General features: G+C 41.4%; 1 protein-coding gene and 1 pseudogene across 2 annotated transcripts in view; one reads left to right on the top strand and one right to left on the bottom strand.

The window, feature by feature from the left end:
* Window positions 1–20,709, bottom strand: part of RPL7A (ribosomal protein L7a) — a 475,634-nt gene that overhangs the window by 132,705 nt on the left and 322,220 nt on the right. The gene's annotated exons all lie outside the window — the stretch shown is intronic.
* The window catches only part of LOC309559429 (histo-blood group ABO system transferase-like), a 63,543-nt pseudogene that overhangs the window by 34,160 nt on the left and 8,674 nt on the right, over window positions 1–20,709 (top strand). The window contains exons 3-6 of the transcript XR_014226205.1: window positions 3,763–3,819; window positions 4,167–4,232; window positions 5,289–5,324; window positions 11,262–11,396. The product of XR_014226205.1 is annotated as a histo-blood group ABO system transferase-like (transcript). The remainder of the gene's footprint in view (window positions 1–3,762; window positions 3,820–4,166; window positions 4,233–5,288; window positions 5,325–11,261; window positions 11,397–20,709) is intronic.

The raw sequence follows: 20,709 nt of genomic DNA, 5'->3' as shown, positions 1-20,709 counted from the left end.
TGGCACAGTCTCCCTTTGGCACTATCTCAGCAATTGGTCAAATATCCCAGCACATGGTCCCTATGGAGCTGTTGTACTGCAGAACAACAAAAAAAAAGTAAAATTCTGGTTGGAGGAATTCTGACCGTGCTGTCCACTCGGTCATTTATGTTTGTTTGAAAAGATTCTCACAATATATATATACCAATAAATATTAAATGCCGTACTTAATTATGCATAAAAAATCAATAGGTGAATAAATAAATAAATAAATATAAATATAGCAATAAATACAAAGTGCTGGGTGCAAACCGTGCTCAATAATACATACAAAATCAATAAGTGAATAAATGGATAAATATATATATATATATAATCCACAATGAATAAAGTCCTTCAATGAATAAATGGTGCACAGTTCATAAAGTGACAATGTGAGAAGTGCTTCAGTGCTCTGCTCCTTTCAAAGTGCTGGTGCTCCCCCTCAGTGTCCCCACTCACCGGAACACTGTATGTGTAGAGCCTTATACCCGGATGCTTTTCCTTCAGTATAGGTATAAGGTATAGGTATAAGGCTCTACACATACAGTGTTTTGGTGGTGAGGAGGAGCACCAGCACTTTGGAAAGAAGCAGAGCACTGAAGCACTTCTCACATTGTCACTTTATGAACTGTGCACCATGTATTCATTGAAGGACTTTATTCATTGTGGATTATATATATATATTTATCCATTTATTCACTTATTGATTTTTTATGTATTATTGAGCACAGTTTGCGCCCAGCACTTTGTATTTATTGATATATTTATATTTATTTATTTATTCACCTGTTGATTTTTTTATGCATAATTAAGTATGGCATTTAATATTTATTGATAAAAAGGGAGAAGGTATTGGCACTGGCTGGATAAAGAAGTGGTCTAACTCAATATACACAAGGTGTGATGGAGTGTAAGTTGAATATAAAGAAAGCGTATGGTATCCACCTTTTGGGGTATGGGGTAATACTCTCCGGTAAGGGGTACCCGTTCACAAAGGCATCAGATAGGGGAATATTGGCAATGGTTGAGAGATCCGGTCCATGTAGAGGAAAACAGAAGCTCTCTATTATTTAATAAAATATATATGTTTACAATACTTCACTATGTGAGGCTTCTGTTTTCCTCTACACGGACCGGATCTCTCTACCATTGCCAATATTCCCCTATCTGATGCCTTTGTGAACGGGTACCTATTACCGGAGAGTATTACCCCATACCCCAAAAGGTGGACCCGGCTAGGAATCCATTGATGGCCGCTAAGCCCTGACGTGATTTACCCCCTGAGCAATACGCCCATCACCCCTGCAGGGGTATTGTTATCTGGTGAGTGCGATTATTATTGGGAAGGGAGCACCAAGGCTATCTTACCGGCACCATTACCTGTGGACCAGCTTTTGATTCTCCAAATTTTTGGATCCCAAATTCACTTTATGGACTAAAATTATTTTTAATGCACCTGGTCACCTAAGCAATAGTCACCTTATTTGTTGAATTATATATTTATTCCCAACACTTACTACCATTCCCCTGACCCAGGAACATCTTCCTGGTGGGATTCACTTACAGTTATTATTTCTATAATTCACCTATATTAATTTACTCTTAAACATACATACACTATTGGTCCCTTGCACTATTATTAGTTATTTCCTTTATCACCATTTCACCTTGGCACCATTACACCATTGGATACATAGATTGAATATTATTTCCTTCTTTCACGGATATTATATATCCATATATCATAGTTCACGTCTGCCTTTACTTGGTCGTGATATTGCACCTTTTTTGCATACACAGAAAAATTAATGCACTTTTACATCACTTATTGCACTTTATTATTGCTGATCATTTCTTGCACTTTATATTTGATAATATACATCTGTGATATGTTAGGAGGTGTTTTTTTCATCTAAAGACTCTATTGTATAGATTTGATGTTATTTTATTCTGTGCATACCTTACTCTGAACCATATCGCTTGGAATACTATTTATCTGCTTATTTGTATATTCATATGGTATAATTGGTGATCAATTTTTTTGCCACTAATTTGGTCTTTGATCCTTTTCCATTACTGACTTGAGGTAGCACCACCATTTCTCATCCCCCCCTACATTGATATACTCTTATAGAGTCATTGGAATTAATTTATTCACCTTTTTATTTGGTGGGATTTTTTCATATATCACCTGTGCAATATTTATTTAGCACATTGCACTTTAGTTGGTATATCACGTCCATTAGGCGATAACAAGACTACACACATTGCTCAAGAGCACATACCACTTGATTTGGGATTACCCATTGTCCATTTTGCACACTAATTTAATCTTATTAAGATATTCTTACATTGTTTATATTCCACAAGATTTATCACTGTGTAATATATTTGCATATTTGATATTCCATCATACATTGTGCACAATTACTCAGATCATAGGCTACTTAGGTAGCGATAACACCATACGCTTTCTTTATATTCAACTTACACTCCATCACACCTTGTGTATATTGAGTTAGACCACTTCTTTATCCAGGCAGCACCAATACCTTCTCCCTTTCTATCATACCTACATATACCCTGTATAGGGTTATATTTAAGAGGTAGGCTGCAGCCTTTAATATCCTAAGTGCAGATTCCCCCCCCCCTTTTTTTTCATTTAATATTTATTGGTATATTTATATATTGTGAGAATTTTTTCACACTTTGAGCAGCGCTGACCCACACACTGTCACATTTAAAAGGCACACACACCTTATCAGTCAGCAGCAGCCATCACTAATTTAATTTATTTAATTTGAATTATTTTATTTGAGATCCAGAAGCGCTAGGACCCCTTTTTTGCATATGTTTGTTTGTTTTGTGTCTGAAGTATGAAATGATTATAGTTGTAGAACATGCAAATAAGGCACGTTGTGATTTCATAAAGCACATAAAAGACTTCTGCGCTTATCACTAAAAGGATATTGATGAAACAAAAAGAGTAGCGGGTATAAAACAATATATCCACACCAGTACTTGTGCCTGTTGAGAATGAAAACCCCTGTATATTCACCCAAACAGAATTTTGGGTTTAAGGATTTTCATAAATCCAATAAAAACTGACTATTGTAAGCACCCAGTGGTAAATGTTTTTTCTCAACCCTCTACCCACTACATCTGCAGAACAGCTTGTTCTGTTGAAAAACAGACTTACTGGTAGGATCACTGGGTGAAAATGAAAACCTAAAGGAGAAAAAGAATGCAGCCATCACATTAATGAATTGGTAAGCTGCATTATAATTGATGTTTATTTTTGGGGTTAATACTGCTTTAAATGCATTTAGGAGAAATACAGAGATTCTTCTTGAAAACATGGCGACTTATAAGCCTCTTTTGTAGGATACATTGTGCAATATAAAATTACAGTTATTTCTCTTTCTGATAAGATGAATATTGTTCACTTTTTCCTTTGATACACTGTTTTTTCTTCTTCTTGTTCACCCAAACAAAAGTTCTCAGTCAAAGGAAAATGCAAATACAGTACTGGTGTGGATAGATTGTATTACAACTGTTAATCGTTTGATTACATCAATTCCTTTTACTGGTGATTTCAGACGATGTGTTGCCAGTGTATGTTTGGTGTTTTTTCTTTTTTTTAAGGGGTATCTGTTTTCGGAGATAATTGCAGCCACTGTTGTATAAATGTATATCCAATGAATTAATTTGAGCACCACATTTATCTATTTCTGATTTCAGGTACACTCTCCGACATAGTCAATGGGACGCTAGTGCATCATTCTTCTGTGTTTTGAAGTGAGTCGTTAATTTTGTAAGAGTGTTGCAGAAAAGCTGTATGTTATTGTTTCCCATTATGTTGACTTTTCCAGTCAGCATTTCATGAAATATCCTTTGTATCCTCTGTGGTAATGCTGGGTCCTGTTTATCAGCTGCGACTTTCATTTGGTGAAGTACTTTTACAAACAGCCTCAAGCATGAAGACTGCAAACCTTTAATAAGATCTGTAGTGTACATTACAGACAATAAATAATCATTAGCAAACATAAGGAATAATAAGTGAAAAACAAACCATATGACTGCAGTTGAAAATGTTACATCTCCTTTGTGAGCATTTTGGTGTAATACTCATTTCTGCCATACAGGGGCAGCACCACAAGTCTCCCCAACACCTCCCGATTGAACCTTATGAAGAGTGTCACACTGCACAGGTGAGCCTTCTGTCTGTGCTGGATACTAACCTGGATACTAACCTTTCCTAATGCAAGCTATAGACATGGTTGTTGTTTTGTTGTGTTCAGCTTGTCTGTTTTTCTTTAAATGACCAAATCTTAAAAATTGTGTTGAAATGAACTGAAAATGCCTTTCTGAGTAGCATTGTGGATGCTTCAGTTGAATCCCCTCTATGACTAACATAACAGATGTCTGGCTTACATCTAGTATGACCCACTCCTATAAGGTAAAAAAAATACTCCACTCCTGGCTGGGCTTCTCTTTTATCTTTCTGACAGTTAAACAGACTCTTTGCATGAGTTTGAGAGAAGTTCAAGAACAAAATATTTTCTGCCTTATAGAAGGTGCCATGTTGAAGGGTCTTTGAAACCTTTTTTGCACCTTTAGTGACCATGTTCCTAGAAACATCCTCGTTCCTCCTTCCCTATTGCAGTAGCACACTGTACCTCAAATTATCCATGTTCCCCATTTCTGACTCAGAAGAACAACTTGCTGCTGTGGTTTCCCCAGGAATATCATTCCTATCTCTGACTTGCCAGTGGAGTGTCGAAGGAATATCTATCCTCATTTCAGACTTGCGAGTAGTGTCCCAAGAAATACAGAACCTTATTTCTCTTTTGCCAGTATAGTGTCCATGGAAATATAGACCCCCATTTCAGACTCACCAGTGTAGTGTCCCTGGGTCATTCATTCTCAGTGTATTGTCCCTAGGGACATGCTGCTGTGCCGGTAGGGAAAGGAGTTGATTGGCATGCTTCTGGCATTAAATGGGGGGGGGGGGTTGCTCTTCTGAGTGACTTGCCTATGCTTTTGGGGGGGGGGAGTTTAAATTGGGAATTCCTATTGTGGGGGCGGCCCTTCTCAAGGTTGTGCATCTGGTGTGGTGGTGCATGAGTGGATGGGCCGGTTTGACTGATATGCTCTTGGTATGAGAAGGGGTGAAGGGGGGCATTTAAAAGCCACTAAGTCACTTAGTTAGTTCTTACTCAGAACTTATCCAAAGAATTTCTGAACTTTATCCCTTCCTTTTGTAGGATGCTGTATGAGAAGCCAGACGCTATGAGGCCTTTGTAAGTAATTTATTTTTTATTAGTAGGCTGTAGTTTTGGTCTGCATATACTGTACATTGAATTCCTAAATGCTAGACCACATATCAATGTTCATCAGCATCATGTGTGGTAGATGTTGAAGTGAATTATGCAAAGAGATAGCACTTGTTTACACCAGAACATTTGTGTTAATGCATGTTGCCTTACAACACATTGTCGGGACCAGACCCAGTTGAAAATAATTTTTTTATGCTCATGCATATGGCTAGTAAAATATTTTACAACTCATCTGGTGTGAGCAAGCCCACTGCTTTGCTGGACTGTTAGGCTCTATCACAGGTTAGGTTATCACACTGGCTTAAAAATCGCCGCTTCTACAGGACGTTTTGTGTTCTGCCTGTAGAAGCAGCTCAGTGTTATCCTATGTGTCCATGCACATTAGGACAATTACAGGCATATTTTAACCTCAACCTTTAGAGGCAGGAAAAAAAAAAACCCTTCTGGTTTGCGTTTCAGATTGGAGCTTTCTGGCAGAAAAAATGCTAAACTCGATTAAACTATGTAAAAAATGCTCCATATAAGCATTTTTTTTTCTCTTCCAAGGGACCTGCCATTTTTTAAGCCCAGTGTGCATGGAGCCATAAGCTATATCTACAGATGTGTAGTTGTAAATGCAGACTGTGCCAGGATTGAATTTTTATAATGACTGGCAAATCCAGCTACAGTATGTGATGGTAATACAATAAAAAGCATCTAAAAACTGTTGCTCCTATCCACTAAGCAACAGCCATATTTTGGTGACATCTTAGCATTTGTTTTACTGCAATACGATTAAACCCGTACCAAATTGAGATCTACAGTATATAACAGTACACATTTTTTGTAAGTATGAAATAAATGAAATATAGTTACATAGTTAGTCAGATTGAAAAAAGACACAAATCCATCTGGCTCAACCAAAAAAATATGTTTAACCACTTGCCTACAGTGCACTTTCACCCCCTTCCTGCCCAGACCGATTTTCAGCTTTCAGCGCTCTCACACTTTGAATGACAATTACTCAGTCATGCAACACTGTACCCATAAAAAATTTGTGTCCTTTTCTTCACACAAATAGAGCTTTCTTCTGATGGTATTTAATCACTACTGGGTTTTTTATTTTTTGTGCTATAAATAAAAAAAGACTGAAAATATTGTGAAAAAACACATTTTTCTTTGTTTCTGTCATAGAATTTTGCAAATTAGTAATTTTTCTTCACAAATTTTGGCCAAAATTTATACTGCTACTTATCTTTGGTAAAAATAACCCAAATAAGTGTATATTATTTGGTCTTTGTGAAAGTTATAGAGTCCACAAGCTATGGTGCTATTCATTGAAAATTGATCACACTTGATCACACCTGATGTACTGAAGGCCTATCTAATTTCTTGAGACACTAAAAAGTCAGGAAAGTACAAATACCCCCAAATGACCCCTTTTTGGAAAGTAGACATTCCAAGGTATTTAATAAGGGGCATGGTGAGTTTTTTGAAGTTATAATTTTTTCCCACAATTCTTTGCAAAATGAAGATTTCTTTTTTTTTTTTTACAAATTGACGTATTAACAGGTTATTTCTCTCACACAGCATATGTATACTTGGAACTACACCCCAAAACACATTCTACTACTCCTCCTGAGTATAGCGATACCTCAAGTGTGAGACTTTTTCACAGCCTGGCCACATACAGAGGCCTAACATCCAAGTAGCACCGTCCGGCATGCTAGGAGCATAAATTTCACATATAATTTCCTGACAACCTATCGCACTTTTGAAGGCCCTGGAGCACCAGGACAATGGAAACCCCCATAAAATGACCCCATTTTGGAAAGCAAACACCCCAACGTATAATTTTTGAGGCATAATGAGTCTTTTGAACGTGTCATTTTTTTCCACAAGTTTTTGAAAATGAAAATGCATTTTTTTTACATAAAGTTGTCCATTTATGAAATATTTCCAACACATAGCATGTACATATCAAAAATTGCACCCCAAAATACATTCTGCTATTCCTCCTGAGTTTGGCGATACCACATGTGTAACACTTTTACACAGCCTAGCCACATACAGAGGCCTAACATCCAAGTAGCACTTTACACAAAGTTGTCCATTTATCCACTTTTAAGACTGGGCCTATTTTTGACACTTGGTGTTAAAAAACTACTTAGAACCCCCAAACATTATATATTTTTTATCAGAGACCCTAGAGAATAAAATGGAGATCGTTGCAATATTTTTTATCACACCATATTTGCGCAGCAGTCTTCTAAATGCAATTTTTTTGAAAAATATTCACTTTTTTGAATTAAAATATAAGAAAACAGTAAATTTAGCCCAATTTTTTTCCATAATGTGAAAGATAATGTTACGCCGAGTAATTAGATACCCAACATGTCATGCTTCAAAATTGCGCAAGCTCACGGAAAGGCGCCAAACATTGGTACTTAAAAATCCCCAAAGGCAACATTTTAAAAATTTCTACAGGTTACTAGCTTAGAGTTACAGAGTAGGTCTAGGGCTCAAATTATTGCTCTCGCTCTAACGATCGCGGCGATACATCACATGTGTGGTTTGAACACCGTTTACATATGTGGGCTGGACTTGCGTATGCATTCGCTTCTGCGTGCGAGCTAACGGGGACAGGGCGCTTTCATTTTTTTTTTCCTATTTATTTTATTTATTATTCTTTTATTTTACACAGTTTAAAAAAAAAAATGTTTTGATCATTTTTATTCCTATTACAAGGAATGTAAACATCCCTTGTAATAGAAATAGGCATGTCAGGTCCTCTTTATTGTGAGATCTGGGGTCACACCTCACAACTACACTAAAAAAGAAAAAAAAAATATTGTTGAAAAAGAAAAAAAAAAAAAAGCGGCCCTTTAAACCGGTTGCTACGTCAAAAACGACTTTTGACGTAGCTCCGGTCCTCCAAGACCATAGAGTCGAGTGAGGGCCATCTTGCCCTCACTCGACTTGCTGTCTCTGAGGATCTGGGACCGGATAGTTTTCCCCGCTGCCGGCGGGTCCGGTAAGCTGGGAAAACGTCTGGGACGCGGCGTCAGGGGGGGGCACCTCTTCCCCTGCACCGTAAGGGTAATTCCGTGGCGAATCCGACACTGGGACCACCCTTATCTGAAAGCCAACCGCCCGCCGTTTAAAAAAATACCGGGGTTATGGCAGCTATCTGCTGCCATAACCCCCCAGTATTTAGCTTTTAATGACCGATGTATATAGTCGTTAGGCGGTCGGTAAGTGGTTGCATGTATATAGCATGTATATATTGGGGTGACAGATGACGATGACTGATGGGGTGACAGGTGACGTTGACTGATGGGGTGACAGGCGACGATGATTGATGGGTTGACAGATGGCGATCACTGATGGGGTGACAGGTGAAGATGATTGATGGGGTGAGAGATGACGATCACTGATGGAGTGACAGATGACGATCACTGATGGGGTGACAAGTGATGATGATTGATGGGGTGACAGGTGACGATGACTGATGGGGTGACAAGTGATGATCACTGATGGGGTGACAGGTGACAATGACTGATGGGGTGACAGGTGACGATGACTGATGGGGTGACAGGTGACAATGACTGATGGGGTGACAGGTGACGGTGATTGATGGGGTGACAGGTGACGGCGATGGTCACCGATGGGTGACAGGTGACGGGCGATGGTGCACGGCGGTACTGATGGCAGTCTCTGGTGACAGGTGAACTTTAGGCTACGTTCACATGTAAGCGTAGCGATCATAGGCAGAATCACCGCGATTCTGCCTGCGATCCGGAAATCATTGCAAATCGCGGGGCGCCTGTGCGTTGCCCGTGATTTGCAATAGCACCCCAAACGCTGTGCGATGTTGCCGCGATTTCCGCCTGCTGAATCACGGTAACATCGCGCAAACAACGCATGACGCCCCAAAGAAACTCTTGTACCTTTTTTGGGCATCATGCGTTGTTTGCGCGATGTTACTGCGATTCGGCAGGCGGAGATCACGGCAACATCGCACAGCGTTTGGGGTGCTATTGCAAATCACGGACAACGCACAGGCGTCCCGCCATTTGCAATGATTTCCGAATCGCGGGCAGAATCGCTGTGATTCTGCCCGCGATCGCTACGCTCACATGTGAACGTAGCCTTATGGGTGTCAATTTCTGGGCACTGATGAGGTGACTGTTGGGTGACAGGTGCAATTGGGGGGGGCTGAGGATTCTGTGGGGACCTTTATTGCTGTGATTTTACATTAACAAGGTGTACAGAGCAGTAACTCACTGTTTCTGGCTCTGCTCTCCTCACACTGGAAACTGTGTTACATAGTTACATAGTTAGTGAGGTTGAAAAAAGACATCAGTCCATCCAGTTCAACCTATGAGTGTGAGGGGAGAAGAGCTAGTAACAGTGAGTTACTGCTCTGTGTTTACATTTTGTGATCAGCTGTGAATGGATTCACAGCCGATCACATAGTAAACAGTCACTGTCAGTGACTGTTTACTACTACCGGTGACTAGCTATGTTTCTAGGGAACACAGAGCCACCGACATGACCACGCTGCGCGCTCCCGATCATGCATGCACGGTCATCTTCTGGTCTCCTCTATTGTGATAGGCTGTGTCATTGGAACACAGCCGATCACATGGGAAACAGCCATGCCTATTGGCGGTTCCCCCCCTACCGGTGACGGGCTGTGTCCCGGGGACACGCCGACACCGGCAGTGTAGGGCGGCGCGCACACGATCGCGCGCCTGCCCTGCCTGAATGGGCCGCCGTCATATGACGGCGGCCCAGAACAATGGTCGCACCGCTCCGCCATAATATGACGGCGGGCGGGCTGCAACTGATTAAACAGGCATTCTGATTTAACCTCCAAGTTGATGGAGACATAGAGAGTTAAAAAAAAAGTTTATCAATGACTGATGTTGAGAGGTTCTCTTTAATGAGACATGCAGGGTCTAAAAGACCCCAGATGTCTCCTCTTGGCTCCACTGAATGTATTGCTATGCAGATCGAATTGCAATACACCCCTTCCTAACTATGCTAACCAGGGAAAGTGATAGGGTGACCCAGAAGTAGCGTCATACATGAGTTACAGCAAGAAGGGGAGGAGAGCAGGCGTGTGTCCCCTGTTCTAACTCTCCTCCACCTGCCGGCACCCACCATGTTGGTCCTGGGCCCGTAGTTGGTCAAGCGAAGCCCGGAATACATGTCGGGGGTGCGAGCCAGTACTGCGGGGTGGAGTATGGAAGCCCAAATGCTTCCACCTGACAGACAGGAGGATGCCTGTCAGTTTTACATACACAATCCTGGTGGCTACAGCCACCGGATTATGTGTGAAACCCCTCAATGTCAGGTCCATATGACGTATGGACCTGGCAGTGAAAGGGAAAAAAAAAATAAACTCATACAGACAAGCACCCTCACATGCCTACAGTGCCTAGTGGGAAATCTGGCTCTGGCTATTATGTGACCTGTGATGTAATTTCCTGAGCTCCACATAATGAGCTTGAAAAGGTGGAGAAAATAACTGAAGATACTTCTGCACTGTTCCACCAGATGTTTCTCCTTTTAGGAGGCTTTAAAACGTCAGAGATGGCAGGGTAGGGGTGGGGATATGTTCAGGTGACACCTGATCAAAGAAGATGAGTCGGCATACTGTAGATGCTTGGATGGCGATTAGGTGGACAGCTCAATATATAAAGCAGACACCATTGTGCCTCTATTACCACATTATTATTTTAGCATTTGAAAAATATCAAAAATATTAAATGGCTGAAGTTGTACAAACAATACCTTGCTCTTCATGATCCTGAAATGCAGTCCTGTCTCCATGACACAGATTTGGTAAAACCTGTAGGACACTTTGTGGGTAATGTGTTCAGATATTGGTTTCTGTTTTCCACTCTGTTCCAGGAGGATGGACGTCCTGACAATGACGCCTTGGTTCGCTCCAATTGTTTGGAATGGCAGCTATAACTTAGACATATTGAATGCACAGTTCCACCAGAGACAGGTCCACATTGGCCTTACTGCATTTGCTATTAAGAAGTAAGTTCTATTAGTCAATCCTGTGTCATAATAAAGAATTGTCTATTTCTCAGAGCAAATAGTAATGGTAGAATTTGGGGAAAAGGCTTGCATAAGCTTCTCAAACTTTCTTTCTGAACATCACCTTCACCCTGAATATAACAGACTGGCAGAATACACATATATAAGGGAGCCTCTGGATGACTACAATTTTTGTCACCTTTGTAGTTAGAAAGATTTTGCTCTATCTACCTGCTGTGGTGGTCAATGGCCACTATGGTGGGAGAGCCAGAAGAAAAGAAGCTTCCCAAATATCAGGCTCCAGAACCAAATTCCTTCACTCTATAACGTTTAGGATGTTGGCAAACAATTTGTTTAGAACATTTCCTGCTGTAAAGCCATTTATACTTGCTTGTTTACTTACTTTTTTGCTACTAACCTTCTGTTGTGCCAGTAGAAAACCCAAGTACAGGTAAGCATGCAGGAGGCAATGAGCACGACAGTAGCCCATCACAGTCTTGACATGGGTAACTATACCCTGTGGATTAAATGTAATGTTAAAACAAGGCCCAAGATTAAGATTATGATATGGACCTCTGAGCAGTTGGATAAAAAAATAACACTTTCTGGATTCCCCTGGGTTACCCTTGGCAACTGATAGCAGACAAACAGCATTGAAAGTCCTTGGCTCAGTCAATAATCAATCCAGGGGATGTTGGTTTTTGTGGTTTTATTTAGAACTGGGATGGGAGAAGGGATGAGTGGGATACTCCAACTATGAACTATGCATAATCTTGAGGACAACTTACTGTAGAATGCGGCAAGGCTGCTGCTTCACCCTGCCACTGAAGTGAAGATAGTTTTAAAGATCCTTGCTTGATTATCCTCTTTAGGGTTCTAAACTTGGCACCCCTTTACTTTCACTGCCTATGTGTGCTGACACCTGTCCACTGACTCTATCCACTGGAGTGATCCCCTTCCTGGGCAGACCCCTGGCAAGCTTCCCGGTACTCACGGACACTAGTGGAGGTGAAGGCAGAGCAACCTTGGGAAAAACCAAGGTTGCTCTGCCTTCACCTCCACTAGTCGGCTTTCCTGGACCTTCGGATTCAGCACCACACTCCTGATCCACAAGGCCTAACCACCATCCTCAACAGAGGGAGAGACAGCCGTCACCCTCCTCCTGGGACTTGGCCTCCCGCCCAAAGACCCCCTGCCACATGTGTCCTTGGCTTTTATAGCCTATCCCAGGATGCACCACTCTCTGTGCCAACCCACTGGGACAGCTACAAAAGCCTGTGTGTCGCTGACTGGGTTTCCTCCACTGTCCCACCGAGCCTCCCTATTGGATTCAGTGGGGACTCTCCCTCAGCCCAGATGAATCACACCCTGGACACATGCAACAGGCCTGACTAGAAATCCTGCTCCCTGATAAGCAGACAGAGCAACTATGTTTTACCTGCTACTCCCCTGATAAGCAGGCATAGCAAATTACACTCCCTACGTAACGCCTATCTAAGAGCATATGAATAAAAAAAAAAACACAAATCAAGTAGCCTCTGTGGCCTTTTGGAGAAAAGACCCCCCTCTACAGACTAAAACTGAGTATATACACTATATTGTCAAAAGTATTTTTGGGGAATCGCGTTGGTTGGAGTTCACGCGTGACGTCATTGTGGCTGGCAGAATGGGTGACACTGCGGCTAGCGTGATTTTACTGCTTGATTTCCTTTGCCTCATTGTATGTGTATTTTCTTTTAATTTTATAAAAACACCAACTGGTTTACACTATGAGGCTTCTCCCTGTTTACATTTTACATATGCTCCTTTGGTGAGTGGATCTCAACCAAAGAACGTTTCAGATTCCTGTGAGAAGGTCACGGAGACATACCTATTGTGAGCTTCTATTGTGGAGATTGAGTGCGGGTTGCCTTTGATCTTTGTAATCGAGATCCATGCCGTTTGGTAAGAGACCAAATCATTTTTTGGAGGGGGGATTATGGTGTGGGTTTGTTTTTTAGGGGTTGGGATTGGTCCTTTAATTCCAGTGAAGGGAAATCTAATTTCATGCTCCTAACTTTGTGGGAACAGTTTGGGGATGGTCCCCTCCTGTTCCAACATGACTGTGCACAGTGCACAAAGCAAGGTCCATAAAGACATGGATGAGCGAGTTTGGGGTGGAGGAACTTAAAGCGGAGTTCCGGCCACAAAATTTTTTTTCAATAAAAATACCCCCGGGACAGTCAGGGCTAGTACATTCCACAATGGATAGCCTCTGTACTGTCCCGGGTCGCACTTACCTTTTAGAAGAACTACTTATCTTGAAAATTTCTTTTCCAGAGCTGCCATCTCGGATGTGGGCAGCTGAAGCCAGCGCGTCCTCTTCTGCGTCCTCTTCCGTGTCCTCTTCTCCCAGAATGCACCTGCACCGGCCTCTCGTCACTTCCGTTGCTGGCGCGTCATCCCTCCACAGCTTCTGGGCATGCCCAGAAGCTGTTTAGCAGGGAATGACGTGCCCGGAAGTGACGAGCGGGGCCGGTGCTGGTGCATTGATTCCTGGGAGCGATAACGTTCAGCTCCCAGGAATCAATGCAAAGAGGAAGTGACGGCGCGCCGCAGAGGGAGGAAGTGGAAGAAAGGTGAGTATATTTTTCTTCAATAACAAGGTAAGTAAACAAAAAAAAAAAAATCGTAACTATTCATTTATTTTTCAGGTGACCAAAAGCAAGTGGATGGCCCAAAAATCGACATAGTCAATTTTGTGGCCGGAACTCTGCTTTAACTGGGTTGCACAGAGTCCTGACCTCAACCTGATAGAACACCTTTGAGATGAATTAGAGCTGAGACTGCAAGCCAGGCCTTCTCGTCCAACATCAGTGACTAAACTCACAAATGCGCTTCTGAAAGAATGATAAAACATTCCCATAGACCCACTCCTAGACCTTGTGGACAGCCTTCCCAGAAGCTGTTCTAGCTGCAAAGGGTGGGCCAACTCAATAATGAACCCTACGGACTAAGAATGGGATGCCAATAAAGTTCATGTGCGTGCAAAGGCAGGTGCCCCAATACTTTTGACAATATATTGTATCATCTCCGCTGTATAGATGCATAACTTATCATGTTGCTGGTTTGGGAATATTTGTACATTAGTACATAAGGAGTTAATTGCATTAATAGGGGTGTTGGCACCCTATATTGTGTTTTCTCAAGAAAGACCCAGGAATAATAAAAAGTAAATAATAGGCAGCACCCCAAGTAGGTAACATTTTGATTTTCATACATTTACCGTCCAACAGGGTACATGACCAAGATCTCCCCACAGTTGCTCTATCCAGACAAAGACAAACTCTCAGCAACAAGCATAATTTTCATTTTCATTAGAACAGGCAGGAGGTCCAAGCTTAAAGTACAGCAATTATCAAACCTCAATACACATACTGTACATAGAAATCAAAATTGTTTTTTTTTATCTGACATGCAGGATCAGGTGGAGGTGGGAGTAACAACGTTTCAGAGCAAAATTCCCTTTCCCAAGTGAGATCCACCAATATACACATATTACATAGATATAAAGAAATCATTTTTTGTGCAATATCAGTACAGTAAGTGATACCAGTGCTGTAACATGAAGTTAGCAATACTATTTATATATTAACTTCAAATGTGAATCCTTATGGTATACAATTACTCCTAAGTTTTAATAAGTCCCAAGGTATGAGTCCACTGTTTCATGCTCACACCACCTTATTTTGTATATAGGCATCAATGTCAATCCACCTTATTTTGTATATAGGCATCAATGTCAATCCACCTTATTTTGTATATAGGCATCAATGTCAATCCACCTTATTTTGTATATAGGCATCAATTTCAATCCACCTTATTTTGTATATAGGCATCAATGTCAATCCACCTTATTTTACATATAGGCCTAATGTCAGTCCATATATTATTCAACCAGTGCTTATTTTAAAATTGCATGTTATGTCTTGCCTGTGCTCCATTACACTCCAAACCAATGAACGCTCCACTTCCGTACAGATTACACACTCACCTCAAGAAATGCCCCATATGTTATATAGGTTTTTATGCACTTTGTCCTGTACCAGTCAGTAAGTGTATTATCTCTTCCACATAGATGGAATCCCTGGTTTTTATGCACTTTGTCCTGTACCAGTCAGTAAGTGTATTATCTCTTCCACATAGATGGAATCCCTGGTTTTTATGCACTTTGTCCTGTACCAGTCAGTAAGTGTATTATCTCTTCCACATAGATGGAATCCCTGGTTTTTATGCACTTTGTCCTGTACCAGTCAGTAAGTGTATTATCTCTTCCACATAGATGGAATCCCTGGTTTTTATGCACTTTGTCCTGTACTAGTCAGTAAGTGTATTATCTCTTCCACATAGATGAAATCCCTGGATCTTGGAGGGGGGTGTGTAGGTACCTTTTTAAAGGAATCAAGCTCAAATCACATTGCTGAGGGCAATGCTCAGAAGACAGAAGATATTGGCAAGAGTAAATAAAATAAGTTTTTAAATTTTGCCTTTTTATTTCATAAAATTGCTCTCTCATTAAAACATATGTAACAGGTTCAGCAGTAATATACACAGTTGAGGTTTCCAATCCAGACTGGAAGTGACATCACTCGGCTCAGTCTGACATGTTGCGTCATGATTTCTTCTGGGGATGGGTGACTATAGCCGGGCATTAATACCACTACTTGTTCACATGTACCCATGGAGACATTGAACATGCCAAAACAAGCAGAATGGGGGGTCCCCCTAGGTTGTGGGACTTTACCGGCAAACACACTTCCACAAGTAGATAAAAATAAATCGTTTTATTAAACAAAGTTTAAAATTGATCTTACATATATCAAACGGGTCACATAGATTGTACAGATAGTGTGTATAGGTATAATTTTCAAAAGAGAAATGAAGAGACTTGTATTGCATATACTCAATGGTACATGTTGACTTCTTGAAGGAAATCCTCCCACCCGACGCGTTTCAGGCACGCAGGCCTTTCTTCAGGGGTCTGAAGTGGGGAGGTTTGTGATTTCCTATATGACATAATAAGTGTTATTTAGATTAATTGCATAAACGTTTTATCAAATACAGTGTAAGTAAATTATCAGATACACATTGTATATATTGCACGTGTAGGTATGGCTTGGATTCTTAGAAATTCGTACCTGTAGGCTACTAAAGAAGTGACGGGAGAGTCACGACTGTTAAAGGAAAGAAAAAAGGAGAGAGTTCCGCTGTGTTGGATGCCGACGTGGGCGCCACTGGATCCCTGAGGCTGTAAGCCCTCCCGCATGCGGCCCCAGCGAGGATGCCTATGTTGAGGTCACACTGGCGTCTGTATGAATGTATATGTAAAAAAAATGATTCGCATTGTGTTCTCTGCGTAGATAGTATATTTTCAGATGGATTTAAGAAAAAAAAAAAAAAAAGGGAAGGGTGGAGATACCTTTAGGCAATTGTCTCAGCACCTATGATTAAAGGGGGTTGTGGTGTGTCTGTTCCGCTGAGAGTCAGAAGGTAGAAGAAAGTACTTGTTTCTGAAAAGTAAATATGTACATATTTTCAATGGGGTATTGTGGTTAGATTGTGTCAAAAAATTAGTAGTAACCGTGTATGTATTGTGCTCATACCTTGTGGTAATTGTACCAAAAAGGACTTTTTACCCAAGGGGATTTGGAGTTGTGTTGTTGGTTCCTGATCGGTAGAGGACGGATGGTCCTAAAAGAATATTAAAATGGGAACATATCGAGTTACATAATAGAGTCTAACCGATTTGGTGTTTTACAATTGCTGATTTAAATATACCTAGATGGAGTAATTTTGATGTCGTATTTAATTTCCTCCTTCTTCAACTTGCTGTAGTATGTATCTGGGGATTAAGGGAATAGTATATGCATCATGCAAGGTAAAATATATTGAGAAGGAGAGGGTGTCATGGAGTAAAAGAGGGGAGGTCAGGCTGGTAAGTTACCTGATATTGTTCGGAGGTGATGTTATTGTTCTATGGGAATCGGTCTCCCTTATGGTTCCTGAAATTTTAAAGTTCGTGTTTAAGTCATATCCAGCTTTATATTTGGTTGGGTGAGAGGGATAAATTCCAAATATTTACCTTCGGCTGTTGTTCTGCAGTGTCAGCAGCGGTGGATGCTGTGTCTAGCGTCCACCGCTGTTTATGTGTGGAGTGAAGGACGCCGGAGCATGCGCAGTGCGTGCCGCGCGCACGCTACCGCGCTGAAAGTGACCAATGGCATCCCCCGCCGGTGGAACGCAGGCCACGCCCCCTGATGCGAAAGCGCGGTCTGCGTTCCAGCGGCGCCGACGCGGTGACTGGCTCAACCATTGCGGGCGGGACCGAAAGGATCGGGTGACGCCCGCAGGAGGAGCCAGGATACAGGGGGGGCCGCATGTGGGTTGCGTGTCCCCCCGGGTGCGCCGGGTGGAGCCACGGGGAGAGCAACAACCACAGGGGGTGGAAAATTGGGCGGAGTCGGCCTCTACACATCGGAATGTTGATGTAGAGAGAAAAGCAGGAAGCAGGACAGAAAGGGTGGGGAGAAAAGCAGCAGAAGTGGACAGTGGTGATGGCAGTTTATGGATCACAGGGGAATCCATTCCATTATTCAAAAAATGTTGCATTCTTCCATATATAGAGAAGACATCCCATTATATAACAGTTGAATATAGTATAAAAATATTATGAAATGTACAGGTAAAAAACAATTTGTATATGCATACAGAATATATCCGAGGCTAAAAAGAGCTCACCGAAGATTGAGTAATATTATTGTATCTGTATTATTAAAGGTAAACAGTATATATTTAATAACCTGTGCATATGGTTTTATTTTATATCTTATCCATCATTATGAGTGTGTCTATGTTATATGGTGCACAAATATGAATAGTGTATAAATAAAGGAAGGAAGAAATCAATATAGAAAAAAAAAAAAAAAAAACTGAAAGACCTGAAACCAGGGACCTCAAGTGGTCTGGAAGCAGCAGACCTATTTGGTATAAACAAAGTAATGGGCAACTCATATAGAAGTTACTGAAAGCATACATGTATTTTTGTAGGGGAAGGAAAAAAGTTTAGAGTTTGAACATGCCAATACCATCCTGATACATTGAAACTTCAAACTACTGTGCTTACTACGCTCAGACCTTGTGTAATAAATAAAGGCAACACTGCACCCCAGAATGAACACATTAGTAAACAAATAAAACATAAGCAAACTCCTAATAAATAGACATCATAGAAAGTGTAGACCAAGCTAATTTGTCCTCAACATTAACAACCTTAGGTGTATCCATTAGCAAGGTATCTTTATCAATATGGCACAATGAGGAAATAGTAACATCAAGAGTGTTGGAATTATATAACCATTTATAAAGAAACCTATTTTCCAGGACCTCCACTTGGGAATAAAAAACCACATCTTGAGAGCAGTTCTTCCCCATTTTATTAATTTGTCAGATTTTTTTGTTCATTTTTTGTATATTTTCATTCAGTGGAGTCGTTTAATAAATAGAATTTCTAGGGTCATATTTAAATGTTTCCACAAGATGGCTCTACTGAGTACTATGGGTCCGGTCTCTGGTTTAATGGTTGCCAGCAGCAGAGTGGCTTTCAGAATTCCACCCTCCTTCTTTGACTGTATTTGCATGCATGATGGATGTCCAGTAGGCCATCTTCTGAAGACATCCGCTTCTTTTTTTTTTAAATTCTTTATTTATTTAATAAAACAGGAAAACAAGAAGGCATACAGTAAAACACCAGTGGTCATGAATATAAAAAGTAAAGTCACAAGAAAGATAGCAGCGGTCCATTTTCACAGCAGATACAGTACATCTAATATCGAGCAATGGTGCAAAAATAGGATTGCATCAGAGACCCTGTCAGATATATAGATTATCAAGGGACCCCAATGGTAGAAGGTGCGATGACTAACGGTTGACATGGGAGCTGGTCGGGCATATCTAGGGAAGTCCACCCGCCCCACCGGCATCCAACTTTGGGCCGGTATCAGGGGGATGGGGTATACCACCCCAGAGTACCAGGGCCCAGGATAAGTACCAAGGGGTCCGGCACAGGTATGCCCTCTTGGGGAGAGAACAAAATGCAGACCCAGATAACAGAATAACCATGGTATGGAGGTGTCATTAGGCTAGTTGCTAATATCCAGGTCAAAAATATAGGGGAGTGTAGAAAGTGAATACCAGACACAGTACTAAACACAAAAATAGAGGTAGACAAGAGGAGACAGCAGAGGGGCAGGTGCAAGGAAGCAGGAGAAAGGCGGGGGGGGAGGGGGCGGGAAGGCTCGACCCACCTCCGCGGTCAGTGCTTAGGCAAGTAGGTCTTTGTATTCCGTCGTAAATGTGAAGTCATGCCAGTAATACCAACGTTTCATAAATTTGTCCCTGGTACCGTGCTCAGTGGCAACCAAGTCCTCCATTTCATTTAGACAGGCAACCTTGTGGAGCCACATTGCCACCGTAGGAGGGACATCCGCTTCTAATGAAACCCATCATCACCCATGCTGATCAGACTTTCTCCATGTTGAATGCTGGCTAGATTTTGTTTCAAAATATTTGATTCAGTTGTTGAACAAAATAGAAATTGGGACAGGATCACCTATGTTGGCCACTGCAGATATGACATCGCTCTATACAATTATTATTCACCAAAAGGCCCTAGGAGCAACAAAATAGGTGATTTAACCACTTCAGCTCCAGAAGGTATACCCCCCGCCCCTTCCTGCCCAAGCCATTTGCTGCGGGCAAATAATAGATTTACATGATTATGTGCACATGGTTTTAGATTAGACACAGCGGGAGGCAGAACGCAGGAGGAGCGGGCTTGACTGCCATCGGCCTCCCGCAATCTTCGACAAAACTGACAGGAGAGCCGTGTGGTATGTAAACAATGTAAGAAAGCTCTCATGTCAGAGAGGCAGGGAAAGATTGTGTGTGATTCAGCTAAGCCGAATCACCGATCTCTCTCTGCCTCTGTTCAATCCATCCCCCACACAGTTAGTAAGCACATCTAGGGAACACATTTAACCCCTTGATCACCCCCAGTGTTAACCCTTCCATGCCAGTGTCATTTATACAGTAACAGTGCATATTATTTAGCACTGATCACTGTATTAATGTCACTGGTCCCCAAAAAGTGTCACTTATTGTCAATTTGTCCGCCGCAATGTCGCAGTCCCAATAAAAAAAAAAAAATCGCTTATCGTCACCATTACTGATAAAAAAAATAAAAGTCCATAAATCTATCCCGTAGTGTGTAAACGCA

Source organism: Pelophylax lessonae (assembly GCF_965119305.1).
Source record: "Pelophylax lessonae genome assembly, chromosome: 7".
Lineage (NCBI taxonomy): Eukaryota > Metazoa > Chordata > Amphibia > Anura > Ranidae > Pelophylax > Pelophylax lessonae.
Note: the sequence above shows the minus strand (reverse complement) of the source record. Positions and strands in the feature narration are given on the sequence as shown.